Here is a 19,150-nt window from a genome sequence, read left to right on the forward strand (position 1 = left end):
CTTTTGTGTATCTTAGAGATTTGAATCTCTTATTAGACAAAGTGCGAATTCAAAGATAAGTCCTTACTCACGATCTTCGTGTGCGTATAGTTTTTGAGTAGGGATTTGAACCAACCTAAATTCTAGGACCACTTACAACTTAGTTTTACTCTTTTAGGAAACTAGTGAGTAAGTTTAGCTATGATTGTATTAATACTACTACTTGGTTTCTTTTAATGCACAAAAAATGAAAACCTTAAGTTACGTAAACATGCAACTAAGACAAGGTAAAAATTGACTAAGACAAAAGTGGAGAGTTAATTTTCCTCATGTGAAAATAACCTCTATTGTGTGATTTTAAGTTCTTGCATCTTAATCTTCATAGAACTCATAGACAAGTCCTAATAAAGATTAACTTGATCCCTAACACTATGACTTATCTCTAAAATCATACATGCTAGCATGTAGAACCAAAGCAATGACTTATCTCTAAGCTCATCACTTTGATTCCTAACTAGACTCTACACCAACTACCATTTTGGGATAGGATGTAGGTCTAGTTGTTCTTCCTAAACAAACTTACTAAAATCAAATAACAAAGGTTATCCCTCACATGAGCATCATTAACCCCCCATAAAGGGAAGGTTTAGCTCATGATCTTTGGGATAAAAGAAGAAAAGTGCATAATATAAATATCAAATGAGAGAGAGAGAGAACAAAAAGAAGAAGAAACTATATATATTAACTCACTTGCATTTAGATTTATTTTGAACTAGAAGAACACAAAGTTTCTTCCATTAAAACTATTACAAGCTTTCTCTAAAAACTAAAAACTAAATAAAAACTAAGACTAAGGAACTAAAATAATGCATGGTAAAGGAAAAGAAGTCAAGGGAGTAAATGGAGTGCCTCCCCCCTTGTTTTGTTTTCTTCTCCATTTGAGAGAAATCTCATTTCCTCCCACGTGAAACACCAAACCAAATTTACTTCCTTCTTAACCACACAATCCACAACAAAGTGACACCTATTTTTTTTCACTATTAACACCTAATCTCATCTAACTTTATTAACTACATGCAAGGTGTCACTTTTGCACCAATTATTTGCACCTTTGTCTTGACTTGTATGATGACTCATCAAATCTTGCGAGCCCGCATAGTAGGTCCACGTGCAGTCCAGTGGCGGTTTGGTCTTTTGGCAATTTTATAACTTCCCGCCTATGCGTAGAGTTCATTGCCTTGATTGTCTGAGCAGCTCACTTGTCGCATTCGGAGTCCTGGTTCAAGAGGTAGGAGCTTCGAAAGTTTGATGTTTCTGTGCGGATTTGTTGGGCTTCACATGGCTAATTTAGAAGAATTCATATATACATCGTTCCCCGTGCTTTAACGCAGGTTTAACCAATATTTTCATGTTTACTGTGAATACCTGCAAAAGTACGAAAATATACTCATTTCATGATTATTAAACACATAATTAACCAAATTTATATGTCTCAATGGGGATTCATATTACATTTTTGGATGCTTATCAGCAGCCATGTTCCCGCTAATCAAGGATATGGCTACCAAAATCAACCCATAAACAATAACTGTGAACTTGTTCCTGCCGCTCCACTGGTATAATCCACTGCCGATAAAATAGTTGAAACTTTTCTGACATACATGAATCAACAGAATCAAATCCTAGCATCTATCCAACAGTCTCTTCAAGTGTTAGCACAGGATAAAAATCAAAAGGGCGTGTTTCCTGGCCAAGCAGTTCCAAACCTAAAGCCCACAAACACTGCCTTTGAACTCAACAATGCACCAGGATCTAGTATTTCCAACCAAGGTGAGATAAATGCCATCACCACTCTTCGTTCTAGCCGAACCATCAACAATCACATACGTATGCCAGACATTGAACCGATGAAAGCCACGGCTAACGTCCTTCAAACTCCTACCTCGCAACCTATGAAGTTGTTCCTTCCAAATCTACATCCACGTCCCAAGGGAAAGACGTCACTGATCCATATGCGCGATTCCGCCCAAAAGCTCCGTTCCCTGCCCGGTTGGCAAAGAAAAAACCTGACGAACATTTTGATGAGATCCGTGAAACCTTCAAAAATTTGACCATAAACCTACCTTTTCTAGATGCACTTAAGCATTCGCCCAAGCATGCCAAGTTTTTGAAGGACATGTGCACCAACAAATGACAAACGAATGTTCCTCAACAAGCGTTCCTTACTGAGCAGTTTCCCTCCATTACTACTACCAATGGTGTGGTCAAATACAAAGACCTAGGTCGACCAACTGTACCATACACGTTGGGCGACAAGTATACTGCTACCGCACTTTTAGACCTAGGTGCCAGTGTTAACCTACTTCCCTACTACTTGTTTAAGCAGTTAGGTCTTCATGAATTAAAACCTACCAATATGACCCTGCAACTCGCGGATCACTCCATCAAGTACCCAAAGGGCATAATAGAAAACGTCATAGTCAAGGTCCAAGATTTTTACTACCCAGTTGATTTTGTTATTTTAGATACCGAAGTAGCCTGTGAATCCATTCCTATCATTTTGGGGCATCTATTTCTTGCAACTGCTAACACTCTCATAAATTGTCAGGATGGTTCAATGACATTGTCTTTCGGGAACCTTTCTGTCGAAGTCAACGTGTTCAAGTTAATAAAACAATTTCCCGATCCTATAATGGAGGGTGAGATTAGCTTGGTCGATAGTCTGGCACATGAATATTTTGAAAACTTTTTCCCTCCAGACGAGGTACACCAATTTCTTTATTTTGATAATCCTGAGTTTGACGATGACTTGTATATTAAGGATGTCCACACATTATTAGAGTAAGTACCACTATTTGACCCTACTACTGCGTTGCCAATTGATTCAGAAGAACCAAACTCGCTCTTTTCCATTGAAGAAACTGCCCCTCACGAATCCTTGATCCCCACTCCTCCAACTCTGGATTAAAAATCTCTACCCTCTGATTGGAAGTACGTGCATCTCGATCCCGATGGTATAGTCACCCTATAATAATTTCTTCTCACTTGTCTACCGACGAAGAAGTACGTTTGATTCGTGTCATTCGTGAACACCGCTCCCCTATCAGATGGTCCTTAGATGATATCAAAGGAATATACCCTAGTGTATGCACGCATCGCATACATCTAGATAACGACACAAAGACATCGCGAGAACCGCAATGGCGCCTTAACCCCGCTATGAAAGAGGTGGTGAGGGAGGAAGTTTTACATACTTGATGCGGGTATCATATACCTTATCTCTGATAGTGACTGGGTTAGTCCTGTCCACATTGTTCCCAAAAAGTCTGGCATTCAAGTTGTCCAAAATGAAAATGGTGAATTCATCTCCACTCGCATTCCATTGAAATGGAGAATTTGCATTGACAAACGCAAACTTAATGCTAGAACACGTAAAGATCACTTCCCTTTTCCATTCATTAACTAGATGCTAGAACGTTTAGCTAGTCATGCTTACTACTGTTTTCTTGATGGCTATTCCAGTTATTTTCAAATTGTCATCGACCTCACCAATCAAGAAAAGACAACTTTCACATGTCCCTTTGGAACCTTTGCATACAAACGAATGCCTTTTGGTCTTTGCAATGCCCCATGCACTTTCCAACGCTGCATGCTTCACATTTTCAGTGATATGGTGGAACATTATATAGAAGTCTTCATGGATGACTTTTCCATTTATGGAAATTCCTTTGACAACTGCCTATCCAACCTTTCTAAAGTGTTAACACATTGCGAAGAGAAAAATTTAGTACTTAATTGGGAGAAGTGTCATTCCATGGTGACCAAAGGAATTGTTTTAGGTCATATTGTTTCAAAAGACGGGATAGAGATGGATAAAGCTAAAATTGTTAAAATTCCTTCGCTACCTCTCCCCCGAACAGTTCACGATATCCGTGCCTTTTTAGGCCACGCTGCGTTTTACAGGTGATTCATTCAAGATTTTTCTAAAGTTGCTCGACCCTTAACTAATCTCTTGCTTAAGGATGTGGTCTTCGACTTCAATTTCAATTGCAAACAAGCTTTTGAAACTCTAAAAACCGCCCTGACTACCGCTCCTATCATTCAACCTCCTGATTGGTCTCAACCATTCGAACTGATATGTGACGCTAATGACTTTGCTATTGGCGTCGTACTAGGCCAACGACGTGATAACAAACATGTTGCCATTTACTACGCTAGTAAAACTCTTAATTACGCTCAACGTAATTACACGCCAACTGAGAAAGAGTTTCTAGCTGTTGTTTATGCTTTGGATAAGTTTTGCCCTTACCTGGTTGGATCATCCACCATCATATATACTGACCATGCCGCTTTTCGGTTCCTACTCGTGAAAAAGGATGCAAAACAAAGATTGTTCTGGTGGATCCTTCTCTTGCAAGAATTCACCTTGGAAATCAAAGACAAGAAAGAAACCGAAAATGTCGTGGCCGACCATTTATCTAGGCTAGTTGGTGACGTTGATAGTGATTCTGAAGCCATCGGTGATTCTTTCCTAGACAAATATTTGTACTCCATTTTATCCTCTCCATGGTACGCGGATATCGTTAACTACCTAGTTACTAAGGAAGTTCCTTCCTCTTGGTCACGTCCTGTTAGTAAAATGTTCTTATCCACTGTAAAATATTATTTCTGGGATGACCTCTACCTCTTTCAGTATTATTCCGACCAACTCATTTGTCGTTGCATTCCTGAATGGGAACACACCGACGTGTTATCTTTTTGCCATGAGCAATCTTGCGGAGGTTATTTCAGTCGGAAAAAAACTACGGCCAAGGTTTTACAATGTGGTTTTTAGTGGCCTACCCTTTTTCACGATGCACACAAACATTGCAAAGCTTGCATTCGTTGTCAGCACCTAGGTCGAATTACCGAACGCAATATGATGCCCCTAAATCATATCTTAATTGTAGAATTTTTTTATGTTTGGGGCATTGATTTTATAGGACCCTTCCCTATTTCTCAAAGTTTTCTCTATATTCTAGTCGCTGTAGACTATGTGTCTAAATGGATTGAGGCACTCGCATGTCGCTCAAATAACCATAAAACTGTCGTGAAATTTGTAAAAGAAAACATTTTCTCTCGTTTTGGTGTCCCTAAAGCTATCATTAGTGATGGGGGTACACATTTTTGTAATAAAATTTTTGGATTTTTAATAAAGAAATATGGAGTCACTCACAAAGTTGCTACTCCATATCACCCACAGACGAGTGGCCAAGTGGAAGTCTCCAACAGAGAGACAAAGTCCATTCTTGATAAAACTATCAATCCATCAAGAAAAGACTGGTCTCTCCGCTTATCGAATGCTTTGTGGGCATACCAAACAACATTTAAGACACCTATAGGGATGTCTCCTTACCGCATCATTTTTGGAAAGACTTGTCATCTGCCAGTTGAACTTGAGCATCGTGCCCTATGGGCCATCAAAAACCGCAATTACAATATCAACACGGCAGGCGAGAAGCGAAAACTGCAATTAAATGAGCTTAAGGAGATTCGGAGTGATGCTTATGATCTCTTGAAATCCTACAAAGCTAATATAAAAAGAGTGCACGACAAACATATTTTGCGTAAAGATTTCGAAATTGGCCAAAAAGTTTTACTATACAACTCCATATTACACATTTTTCCTAGTAAATTGAAAACATGATGGTCTGGTCCTTTTAGTGTGTCAGCTGTGACACATTATGGGGAAATCTCTTTGGTTAATCCACAAGATAACAGCGAGCTTCAAGTAAATGGACAACGCCTCAAACATTACCACGAGTTACGCTCCCCAACTGTTGAACAGACTTTTCTTCAGGATCCAGTCTACATAGACTAGATGTTTCGTTTGGCGTACTCAATATTTTTTCAATTGAGGGTATGCCATTTTGGTAGCTGGGCCATCTTCTATTCTATGATATCAAAAGTACTTTGAAGTGTGTGGTTGCAAGCGCCGGAGCCGTAGTTCACAAAAACTTTAGTTCAGAACTGAGTATAAATGTCTTCTGCAACACGAGCAAACCTTCCTGCTGGTAAACAATGGGTACCAAAACTTTCACCTTCTTCCTTCTCTTCCCTTTTCTACTCTTTGCCTCGCGAACTTCAGCTAATTATTTGGTGTAAGTCTCACTCATCACAAATAGGTAATGGTCGTAGTACTTTTGCTTAATTGTAAATGTCAGGGCGAAGGTTGGGGTGGTGTATGCATTGTCAAACACCTTTCTGTCCAGGTCTTGACTTCCTATCCGATACTAGCCGGTATAAGGTATACTTTTGTCTGACACCAACTGTGCAGGATAAACTTTGTCACCGCGCCGTTTCTCCCATAGGTTGGGATTCATCTTGAGGATCTGACGTTAAAAACTCGCATCGTCTTGAGAATTTGACGTTAAAAACTTGATTCATCTTGAGGATATGACGTTAAAAGACTCGATTCGTCTTGAGGATCTGACGTTAAAAGACTCACCTTGTAAATATATTGTTGTCTTTTAAAATTCCTCATGCATTAAGCTGTGCACGTAGAGATTCGTGTTTATCCTCAGATGTTATCTACTTGGAACACGTACGGGCAATGGATTCCACCAGGCCAACCCCTAGAATTGGTTACTTTGAGTTCCCTTTGGGGCAGTTTGAGGATAGTCGTATGTAATAAGGGCAATATTATTAAACTGTAGCGTGCACGGTCTTGGATGGTATCGTCCTACCCCTAACCCCATAATACATAAAGGTAAAGCCACAATCTAGCTAGATTGGGTTCGCTCCAGAGTCAACATGACAGTTGCCTATGAATTTAGATGGTGACTCTTCTGGACATCTAGTGTTGTTCACATTAATCTCCCTTGTATAGAAATAAAAACTTTTTTATAAATAAAACACCCCTCCTTCTTTTCCAAAACTCTTGTGACTTTTGAGAATGGCTCATATAATTGGATGGCATTTTTTGTGCTAATCATTTCGATAGCTCATTTATCTAATTCGGAGTCCGAACGAGTCATGTGTGAGCGTTTACATTTTTAGGTTTTAAATTGGGCTTTAGGTTTGATTTGGGCTTGGGAAAATTTTTGGGCCCGACCAAATCTCGTTATTCTCGGCCCATTTAAAACCGAGACACCCAACCACACGCGACATCATTCCGTCCTTCGTCGCCCACAAAAACCGCATCTTGTTCCCTCTCGATTTAGTCTCACACGAGACAGGCCCATGTTAAAACCAAGTCTCGTCGCGAGACCACCACAGCTCCGAATCTAATTCCCTTCCGTTAGCAACTTCCAATTCTTCCCCTCATCTCAAATCAATACCCATCCTCTTCCTACGATCCCCAATGGGCGGAAACATGCAAATTTCGGTGGAAAAAAAATTTGGATCACTATTTGAAAGTGGAATGTTTGTGCCATTTTTTGATACGGAAATACACTCTAGAGGATGGGAGTATTTGTTGTATGCCAATGGTGGAGTGTATTCAACAGATTTGGTGTTGAAGTTTTACGACAATGGTAGCTTTAATGGCGACCATTTTTGGGTCACCGTCGATGGTGTACGCCACCAAGTAACACCTGCGTTAATCTCCGGGATCACGGGCATACCGGTGATCGAGCACGTGCTGACTCAGTAGCAGTCCATGTATCCACAGACTTACGACCTAATGCTCAACACGCTAATCGAGGGCAAGCATAATATGGATGGGAAATGTGTATCAACGCTCAAATGAGAACCAGCTGGCCGTGACTCAATGGCTAGGACAGAATGTCATTGGCACCTTGAAGCCTTCAGACATCAACAAGACATTTCTCCACCTACTTTGGATCCTCCAGGAGCGCAAGGGTAACTTCTGCATAGTCACCTTTCTTTTTGATATCATTACGTACGCATGCCACACTCAGGTCAGCCCCTCTTGTTGTTCTTGTAACGCAAGTTATGATTAATTTGGGTTTCCTGTCTGCCACCTCGTTAGTACCTATGCTACCATATGAGAATATGCTTGTTTTCAAGAAATGCATACTGGCCCCATGGGAACCCACAACACCAATGGAAACTGAGCACACTAACGTAGGTCCAACGCACCCACTCTTCTTTGATGAGACTGCTATGAGCAAGATGAGCCATCCTATGGATGCCTTACGTGCTATGAATAGTGGCATGAGAGACATGTACACTCGCCAGGTATCAATGAAACATACCATGCGCGAGTTCAAGGAGGATATGACCACTCGCCACGAGTCGATGACAGATAGCATGGGAGAATTTCAGCAAGAAATGTGAACTTCCATGAATACATTTCAGGATCACATGACTACTCGCCAGAACCAGTTCCAACGAATTCTCATGGAAAACCAGCATCAGTTTCAAGCTCAGGTGATGGATACTCTAGGCGATATCCAGGAGCAGTTAGCCTCCATGGGAGCTCGTACTGCACGCCATCACAGGACTCCTGGTTCTTCTTCTGCAACCCTTGAGGATTCTCAGTAGACAGTTTATTTTCCCGGTCTTGTATATTATTTATGTCGGATATTTTATTTACGTATTTGCATTTTAATTTTCCAACCTAGGATGTCTGTTATTTTCCTACATTTTCCAAAACTTCTACCTTGTCAAATATTATATTAGTTATCTATAATATTATATTATATATAGGTAGAAACATATATAATAATATTAGTAATAATAATATATATAGATATATATTTTTGACGTCACACTTAACGGCAAATTTTTCCGTCCACTAACGTTTTGCAAAAAACGGTCAGAAAATGGTCATGAAATCGCACCAAAAAATGGTCAGAAAACGGCTCCATTTTCTTTCTATAAATAAGTTCAACACATCCTTCACATTCACTCCTTTCATCTTCTTCCCTCTACACTTCTTCTTTAATTCTAATATCGTTTTTAGTTCGTACCAATTTTCAAGCTTCATGGATGCACTAGAAAAGTTTGAGCAGCGGCAAATTGAATATGCTACTCAAGTCTTCATGCTCGTTTGTTTTATTATAGTAATGTTGTTAATGTGGCATATAGTGTTATCTAATATTTAGGCTTATATTTTATTCCCTGTGTCATTATCGTATGCTTTCACATCTCTGTACGTTGTTACATCTTATTGTGATATTATATTTACATCTTCCTCGTCCTTCTACTTACGCTATCTACTTATGTTAAAAAAAAAAAAAAAAAAAAAAAAGGCACTCCTTGTAGTCACATGCCCCATTCTTCCCATCCACACTACATCCACTTTTGCGACTTGTTTCAGAAGATACACGTGGTATAACTACCCTGTGACACCTCGATTCGTATTTTCTGCATCTTCGAATTGGTGCCTATTTATAGATAGGCTAGACACCTCTAAAATCCTATTTACGCTATCTATTTATGTTTTTTTTTTGAAAAAAAAATAAAAATAAAAACGGCACTCCTTGTAGTCACATGCCCCATTCTTCCCATCCACACTACATCCACTTTTGCAACTTGTTTCAAAAGATACACGTGGTCTAACTACCCTGTGACACCTCGATTCGTATTTTCTGCATCTTCGGATTGATGCCTATTTATAGATAGGCTAGACACCTCTAAATCCAATCTTCCTTTTTCTACTAAATTTTCTTCACCACTCCATCTTTAATGGCCCTCACTCGAATTTTCGTGCCCGAGCAAAATTTTATGGAAAATTTCCAAAGCGGTCTATATCACCCATATTTTGATACTGAAATTTTACGTCGAGGATGGTTCCCTCTATTACATCATAAGGAGGCACTTTATTCTAGAGAATTGGTCCTGCTATTTTATAAACACGGTTATTTCCAAAACGGGCAAGTCTTTGTCCGTGCAAATGGATGCGAGTGCGCGAATTGACTATGGAAATCATGTCCGAGGTCCTTCAAATTCCCATTATGAACCCGGGGGTACACCTTCAGGATTCACCATTCGACAATATCAGGCATTTGATGTTTGCAACTATCCTTTACGACGAATACAACCGGAAAAACAGCATTGTTTATTAGCGATCCTTGCAAAGAAACCAATTATCTGTGATCCAATGGCTAGCTCATAATGTGCTCGGCACATCTAAGACTTCCGAAATAACAAAACCCCTCCTCCATCTACTCTGGGTCTTGCAGACTAAATGCAATGATTTTTGCATAATTAAATTTCTCTGGAACGCGATCACACATGCTAGGAAAAAGGCAGCTCCTTTGCCAACCATTGTGACACTTATCATGATGCGTTGGGGTTTTACTATTACTGCTCCTAATACACCTATCAGAACAGCTAACATTCTCACCATTCACTCAGTCTGTATGAACGGTTTTTGGACTCTCGATGTTGCTAAGAAACATGCCGGTGCAGAAACTGGCAAAGCTTGTTCCGCTGTCAACATCTTCACTGAAAATGCAATACACAATGTATTTAATCCTATGGAAGGCCTTCGTCTAATTCACCAAGGACTAATGACATTATACACATGTCAGAACATCATCATCACTAGTCTTCTTGAATTTCACAACCTGCGGACAATACAAGACGAGGAACAAGCACAATTCTTGCACAGCCACAACCAGTTCTTGGCAAATCATACTCTCATAATGGAGAACCACGCCGAGATTTACCAGACACAGAGCGCCCTATTACAACGGGCTGTTGTATGGATTGACGACATTGAGAATCTTATAAATGGAATTCTCTCACAAAAAGATCATCGTCGTTACTTGGGCCCATGACACAAATTAGATTTTGCAATTTTATGTTCTTTGTCATTTTCTTTTTAGTTTTTAATATAGTGCAATTTTCATATGGTAATAATTGTAAATTGTTTTTTTAGTCATTCCCATCGTATTCTAATTTTGGTTTATCTTTGTATACAGGTGGTATCTTTCTTCACACGTCTTCTACAATGGCATCTCCAAAGATTATTCCAGAACAATCTTTCCATGCATTGCTGAATTCTCCTGTATATGGGCATCTTTTCAGAGGCTTCATCACACAAGTTGGTTGGAATTCTTTCATTCTACACCCTGAGCAGACATACTCTCCAGGTTTGGCAACTTATTTTTATGATCATATGGAGGATCCACCTGCTGTACATGGTTTCATGTTGAACTGATTTGCAATCCGTATTGGTAACACCCGACACCTTTTTTATGAGCCAGCAATTGCTATGGCTTTGGACCTTCCTTATATTCAGCCAGACACCTCCATTCAATACATGATACAAAACAACTTTAATGACTATTCTTGGGAAGATTTGCGCCGCCCATTATGGCGATGGCCTTGCCCAAGTCATTGAACGTGCAGAAGCTGGCCAATGGCCAGACAACACTATTCCACTAGCCAGTATGACTATGAATGTTGGGACTGCCATGTTGTTTATTCTTCTAAACATCATGGGGGATTGGCATTTTTCCACTGCCTCAAAATCAGCTTGTAAGACTTTCCATGCTCTGGCCCAACAACATACCGCCTTCTATATCACAGGCCTAATAATTGAGAACCTTAAAAGGGTTCGGTTTTTTCAACAGCACTATATCACTTTGCCAGTTACAACATGCAGGATAATAAGGATGTAATTCCCACAGTTTGTGGCCACTTTTCATGACTGGGTAAAGGTAGACTCTATGTATCCAACAAACAAGATAATTCATTCCTTGCGATTACGGGTATGGCGGCGCCCTTCAAGGTATCTATAGAAAGGTCATGATAGCTTATCTGGAAACTTCTAGAAAGATGAAGTGGAGCGAAGTCTGTAAGATTATGATAGATTGGGGTGACACAAAGGAATGACATTTCTATAAAGATGAAGCAAGAATGGACCTACCCCTATTTCGTAATTGGGGCAATGTGAGTTGATGTACGTATTTGTTTTACGTTTTGATGTGAAAAATAAATAACCTAACAGTGTACTTTTATTTTTTGTTGTATAATATATAGTGTATATAGTGTGTTACCATAATTTTCTGTGGAAGATATCAGCTATATTTTTGCTCAAAGCCTCTCAGGTATATTCTTTCTTCCTCTTGACACTTTGAGGACACAACGTCTCAACTGTTTGAGGGTGGTGAGAACCTTTCGCAAAAATTAAGCATTCATAGTTGTATATAGTTTTATTTTATGTCTAAATAAGTGTATTTAGTGACAAAGTCTTGTTTCCTTTTCTGTGATGAAAAATATTTAGAAATCTCACCCTAGCATTAGAATTAGGACTTGTTCTTAGAAACTTAAGTTAGTACATATGCAATAGTTTTTACATCTTTTCATGAACATTCATGCACTGACTATCATTAAAATGTACATAGTAGTAAGTTTCTGGGACCCACGATTAGACAACTTAATTTCCATATCTTGTGAGAATCTAACTAAATAGTCTCAAAATATGTGATATGTGAGTAATAACTCAGAGGAATAGTTTTTCCGAATAGAGAAGTTCACACGTCTACTTACTTGATCACTACCCGAATCCTAGGGGAGAATTTAGGCCTTCTTTGGATCGATATAGCCAAAATTTCACACCTATAAAAAAAAATTATTGCTAATCGCCCCACTGAACCTTTCATTAATCCTTTCTATTTCACCAAAAATTCATTACCCATCTATTAGCCACAAATAAATAAGCCCACCTAGATGATGAGTATGAGAAATAGGATAAAGTGCAGAAAAATGAATAGAAAAACTTGTCACAAATCAAAATCAGTTACCTACTTCAAAAGAAAAGAAAAAGAAGAATAGAAAAATGATTTAAAAAATCAAAAGAAATATCAAAGTTAGAATTTCTCCCAAAAATCAAATCAAAAGGGAATACAAAAGCTTACAAAAGCCAAGTATGGAAACTCGTGTTAGAAGGAGGAAAGAAAATAAGGATTTCTTTAGTATAAATATTTCGAAGACTTTATTCTCTCATACTTATCATTGTTTGAATTTTCAATTCCATTTTCTTCTACACTACCACCTAATCCCCATAACACCTAATAAAGACCTCTAGAGTAGGGTGGTGTGATAATAAGTAGTAGATGTGAATTCTCGACCTCGGCTCCTCTAACTATCATTGAGTATGTAAGGAAATGTGTGCCCACTGCACACTGGAGTTAGCAAAACTTGAGTGGAAAAAAATGAGAGAGAAATTGTGTTTTGACACATACCTGTGAAAACCTACTTAAGGACGCTATCCGAAAGATCCAGAAACGGCCCTGCTCGTACATTTCATTGTAAAGATCAATACATGCATGCTCATATGTAGATGTTTTGATTATTGTATGTATATTAACTTGAATTTCGAAAGAATTAATCTTTGTTTCCCCTGCTAGTGAAATGTATAGATATCTGAGATTAATTAAGGAAATAAGCCTTTGTTCCTGAGTTATTGTAGTATAAATAAAGTTTGTGAGTATCTTATCTGGAAAACTCTCACGAGGCTATAACTCGTCCACTAGGGAATTCCTAGTGGTTCAAGGCTTTATTGAATATGGTCAATGCAACCGCACTCTGCGAAATGAGACTTAGCTTAGGACAACACATTTTTTGCCACTTATCATTTTAATGTCTCTTCTTTGCTTAAGGACAAACAAAGTCTGTTTGGGGGTGGTGTGATAAGCACCCAAAACTGTAATACTAAACCCCGTAGAGACATAGTATTTTGGTTAATTATGTGTTTGATAATTATGAAATAATTATATTTTCATATTTTCACAGGTTTTTGCTATTAACGTGAATATGATGATAAAACTTGCATCGAAGTACGGGAATACTGGAATACTTGAAGTCTTCCCACTCAGCCCCAGTGAAGCCCAACAAAGCCTGACTAGAGCCAAAGATTCCAAAGGGACAAAACCAGTGCATAACGGGTCCACATATAAAGAAGCAGCAAACTTCTGAAGCTCACATCTTTCAAACTTGGACGCCGGGCTTGACTAGTGAACTGCCGAGAGCAACCTGTATTTGATTTAACTCTACCTTGAAAGACAAAAGTTGTAAAAACATCAAAATCGGTGCCACCACTAGACACAACACGTGGACCCACTCTGCGGGCCCAAAAGACATGACGAATCATCATAGACAGGTGGCAAGTGATGGTCACAATTTTGTGCCAACTTGGAAAAGGAAAGGACGGAACAATTCAAAGTTTGAATTGATTTCACAAAGGACAAAACAAAATTAAAACATAAAAAGACAAAGTTATAAAAAAGTTTGTTTTTATATGAAACTAAAGGACAAACCTTTGGAAACAAGGTTTGGTTGTTTTGCCAAAAGAGGAATTAATAGACTTTGGCTTCACGAGAGGAGACCAGGCTATATATATGAGAAGGGGTCTTCAGTTTTGAGTTGGTCAGTTTTAGTTTTTAGTTTAGACTATAGTCTATAGCCTTTATATTCTGGCAGTTAGTTTCATTCTGTATTTTCTCCTTCCAGTAGTTTTCCAAGCTTCAATACTGTAAGTCCTTTTTCTTAATAAAAGTCATTTCTTTTCAAGTTTAATTCCTATTTTGCATTTACTTATTTATTGTATACAACAAGTTCAATTATTCATCCAATGACCATGAGCTAAACCGCCCCCTTAGGGAGAGGGTTATGATGCTCGTGTGAGGATCCGGATTGACACTTTAATGTTCAAGAATCACTACTTAGGAATTAGGTGTAGATTATACATCTGGTCCCAAAATGATTGAAACTGTCCAAGTTTGGAGTGCTGATGCTCCAGAACAGTCTCGCGAGAGACCCAAAATGTCTCGCGCGCGACTCTATGGTGTCAGACAGCTCTTTGATTTGTCCATCTTATGTAGAATCGAACTTGGAGCTGAAATAATATTCTAGAGATGAAATATTAGTTCAACTCCTTATGCTAGTGAGATGCGCTCAGAGATGTGTGCATCTTGCTAGGGATCGATACTCGACGTCGTCTCGGGTTTGTCTATGAACTCGAGACGGATTAGAGCTGTAGTGATGTGGTAGTATAACTATTGAAATTGATTCTTGCATGAATATTGTTAACCCTTTCCCTGTTTCTCTATCTCTGTTTATTTACGTAGAAATCAATCGCTATTATTTTACGTTACTCGCATTACCATTAAATTACTTAAACCAACTAAATGACCTAAAATCCTACTCACCATAAGTTGTAAACCTTGCCGAATCCTAAGATATGGACGATCCCTTACTCAACCTATCCTACAAACCCACGTGAGTATGGTAACTTGACTAAACGGACGACTAACGGACTTTGGACTTTGGACTTTGGAGTGCGGACTTCGGACTGTGAACTATCGGACTTAAGTAAATCAAATCACAAATTACCATTTATCATCAGTGCTACTTAGCATGGTTACCCATGTCATGCCTCATTGAGGTAAGAAATCATTGCCAAGGAACATATATCCATTATTATCTTCATCACGGGCAATACAATGTCCTACCCAGGGGCGGATCTATGAGTTGGTTGACCCGGGCTGTAGCCCCCCTAACTTTGCTCAAAACCCAAAAGTACAGTGGTAACTGTTCAAAAAAAAAAAAAAAGTAGTGAGAATTAGTGTTACTAGCCCCCCCTATTGTTGAATCCTGCATCCGCCCCTGGTCCTACCCATTGCAAATAATCCCTTGACTAGCCAATTGAGAAGGAAGGCCAATTTTAGCTCCATTAAGTCCAAGAATTCCATCTGTCCGAGCAGGAGGGACTGATAATTGGCCTTGTTGATCATAAGCACACCTAAAGAAACATTACAGAGTTACAGCTTAAAAAATATTTTATGGTATGTGAAACAAAAGAAACTTGGAACTGAAGGTATAAGACGGATACTTTATTATGGTCCATACCCGAAAACAAACTTTGGCTTTGACAATGTTCCATTTGCAATCATTAGCTGAAGCTAATCCCTAGCGAGAATACCCATGGACGAGCTATGATCTGCATACTCTATCTCATAGTCGCATTGTTGGCAAGGCTCACAGTAGCCGTGCTTTTGACTACTATCCAGCTCTTTACATAGCGAATCCTTTGGAGTGACAATCCCCTTTTTAGTGGGCTTGTATAGAGGATGTGGTCCCTACATTAGTTATACTGGTCAGCTACTTATAATACTAGGATTTGATAAATTAGACAAAGGATCGTACAATATTCAGAATGGGAGCGTCAAAGATAATAATACATTAAGAGAAACTAGAGACGTATACGTTCATTCAAAATATACATTTATACAAAAAGACTTGCACAATCTGCAATACGGCAATTTACTGATCATTTGGTGTATAGAACACATGTTCATCACTTCATTTGATCGACACTAAACCTAAAAACATCTTTTGTTTGAAAAGCTTGATTAATAACAAAACCCGATAAAACCTCTACCTCTGCACCGGTGGCACGGAGCGTCACATTGAATCTAAGTTAAGTCACTTCCAGTGTCCATGTCAAGATGATAAGGCCTTCGAGGATTTCCAACAAGAATAGATACATAGTACAGTCTGTAGAATTCCAAGAAACATAATCTTCAGTAAGTTATTCTAACTTTAAATTTACTCAATGTAGATATACCACTAACAACTAGTATACTACAAAGCAGTGAGAGTGAGTGGAGCTGCGGAGTGAGAGAGAGAGAGAGTACAGTTTTGAGTGGGTGAAGAAGAAAAAGAGAGATGGTTCTGGGCGGAGAGAGAGATATTGGAGAGAAGAAAGAGTGTTTGCGAAGAAGATGAGGACAAACATAAACCTATCAAATAGAATTTTGGGCCACATGCCCCCCCCTCAGCCTAGTATACTGCAAAACAGTGGGAGTGAGCGGAGCTCCAGAGTGAGAGAGAGACCGCCGACTTTGGGATGGTGAAGAAGAAGGAGAGAGATATTGGAGAGAAGAAAAAATGTTTGGCGAAGAAGATGAAAAGAGAGAATGAGGACAGACAAAAACCTACCAAAATATAATTTTAGGCCACACCTGACCTAGATCGTTAAGCTCCGCTCGGCCACTTGATTATCATCATTTATGCAGAACAAAATTCTCAATTCAAATGAATGAATCACACAAAGTATATCAAAAATGAAAACATACCCAGAAGGATATGCGTTCCCCTTGACAGGAAAAAAGTAGATAGATGAATCGACTCAAAACAAAGAAGAGATCAAAGAACCCTCTTGCTAATCTCCTTAGTACCCACACCATCATTCAACATCATCCCATTCTCCACCACATCTCTGCACAACTCTCCCTAATTTAAACTCAACATCTTTTCCAACCTTTTCACTCACACTCATTTTAGGATCTGAGTTTAAAAAAAAAGAATCAATCTTTTGATCATCATCTTCATTATTAGAATTGCGTAACTCGTAAAGGGTATTGGAAGAAGAGAAAGAAGTAAATAATAGAATGGCTAGAAGTGAGAAAGAAAGAAGACCCAATGCTTTTCTTGGTGTATTGAAGAAGGATTTGAAGGAGAAGGTTTGATGGTGTTGTGGAGTTTGTTGTTGGGGTGTTGAGAGAGGTGATGGGGTGTTGGGATTAGAGAGAGTGAAGATTGAAGTTATGGTTTTGCCTTTTGAGGGGTTATCTGGTGGTGGTAGTGTTATTATTACTACTCCTTGTAGTTGTGGGGTAGAAGTAGAATCCATATCTCTCTCTCTCTCTCTTGTTTGTGTGAGATCAAAAGAAGGAGAAGAGAGAGACTTAAAAATGTGAGACTATAACTGGGTCAGCAAAGACTTCTGAAAGAGAGGGAAGTAACAAGGAAGTAGCTTAGAGCAAGTCTAATGGAGAGCTGCTAAATTGGGCTGCTAAAAGGTGCCACATAGGCCTTTTAGCTTACCCCACCAAATTTGGCACTCCAAAATAAAAAAACCAATCCAATCGTGTTTTCTATTTCTTTCGTCCATTAATTATTTTGTAACTTAAGTTGAATTTTTTTTGGATGGACGGCACAGTTTCCGCCGTCTGTCGAAATTTAACACACGAACGGCAGAAACTATGTCGTCCGTCTCCCGAACATATTATAGCAGCTACTATGAATGTCTTAACTTTGGCTGGGTTTTTTACTCCTTCCAAATTTAAGACCCTTTTAGCAGCCCCATTGGAATGACATTTTTGTGGTTGGGGTGCTATATTTGCCTTTAGCAGCTCATATAGCCCCCCATTGGACTTGCTCATAGAGCAAGTCCAATTGAGAGTTGCTAAATTGGGCTGCTAAAAGTGCTACATTTTTTTTTTGGTCTGGTAAGCCTGTTTTAAATGAGATCAGTAACTCTTTGATGCTAGCGGGATTCGAGCCCCAGACATCTAGTATCATCACCCAAAGGTTTTACCGACTTTCCTAGTCGGCACCTGCTAAAAAATGTGTGGGCAAGCCTATTTTTAAAGGGATCAATAACTCAATTGTGTGTAGCGGGGTTCAAACCCCAGACCTCTAGTATCATCACCCAAAGGTTTTACCAACTAAGCTAGAAGGCACTTACAAATGTGTGGGCAAGCCTGTTTTTAAAGAGATCAGTAACTCAATTGTGTGTAGGGGGGTTCGAACCCCAGACCTCTAGTATCATCACCCAAAGGTTTTACCAACTAAGCTAGAAGGCACTTACAAAAAATGTGTGGGCAAGCCTGTTTTTAAAGAGATCAGTAGCTCAATTGTGTGTAGTGGGGTTCGAACCCCAGACCTCTAGTATCATCACCCAAAGGTTTTACTAACTAAGCTAGAAGGAACTTACAAAAAATGTGTGGGCAAGCCTGTTTTTAAAGAGATCAGTAACTCAATTGTGTGTAGCGGGGTTCGAACCCCAGACCTTTAGTATCATCACCTAAAGGTTTTACCAACTAAGCTAGAAGGCACTTTCAAAAAATGTGTGGGCAAGCCTATTTTTAAAGAGATAAGTAACTCAATTGTGTGTAGCGGGGAGAGCTGCTAAATTGGGCTGCTAAAAGTGCTACTTTTTTTTTTTTTTTTTGGTTTGGTAAGCCTATTTTAAATGAGATCAGTAACTCTTTGATGCTGGTAGGATTCGAGCTCTAGACCTCTGGTATCATCACCCAAAGGTTTTACCGACTTTGCTAAAAAATGTGTGGGCAAGCTTGTTTTTAAAAAGATCAGTAACTCAATTGTGTGTAGCGGGGTTTGAACCCCAGACCTCTAGTATCATCACCCAAAGGTTTTACCAACTAAGCTAGAAGGCACTTACAAATGTGTGGGCAAGCCTGTCTTT

General features: G+C 39.1%; 1 pseudogene across 1 annotated transcript; it reads right to left on the reverse strand.

Moving 5' to 3' along the window:
• Positions 1–10,280: 10,280 nt before the first annotated feature.
• Positions 10,281–17,617, reverse strand: LOC147509209 (aspartyl protease APCB1-like; annotated as a pseudogene). Its single transcript, XR_015215945.1, has 7 exons — positions 17,184–17,617; positions 16,319–16,434; positions 16,169–16,185; positions 15,787–16,016; positions 15,557–15,679; positions 15,271–15,393; positions 10,281–10,374 (listed from the first exon to the last, which is right to left on the reverse strand). The product of XR_015215945.1 is annotated as an aspartyl protease APCB1-like (transcript).
• Positions 17,618–19,150: the final 1,533 nt, after the last annotated feature.

This window comes from Coptis chinensis, chromosome 3, assembly GCF_015680905.1.
Source record: "Coptis chinensis isolate HL-2020 chromosome 3, ASM1568090v1, whole genome shotgun sequence".
Classification (NCBI taxonomy): domain Eukaryota; kingdom Viridiplantae; phylum Streptophyta; class Magnoliopsida; order Ranunculales; family Ranunculaceae; genus Coptis; species Coptis chinensis.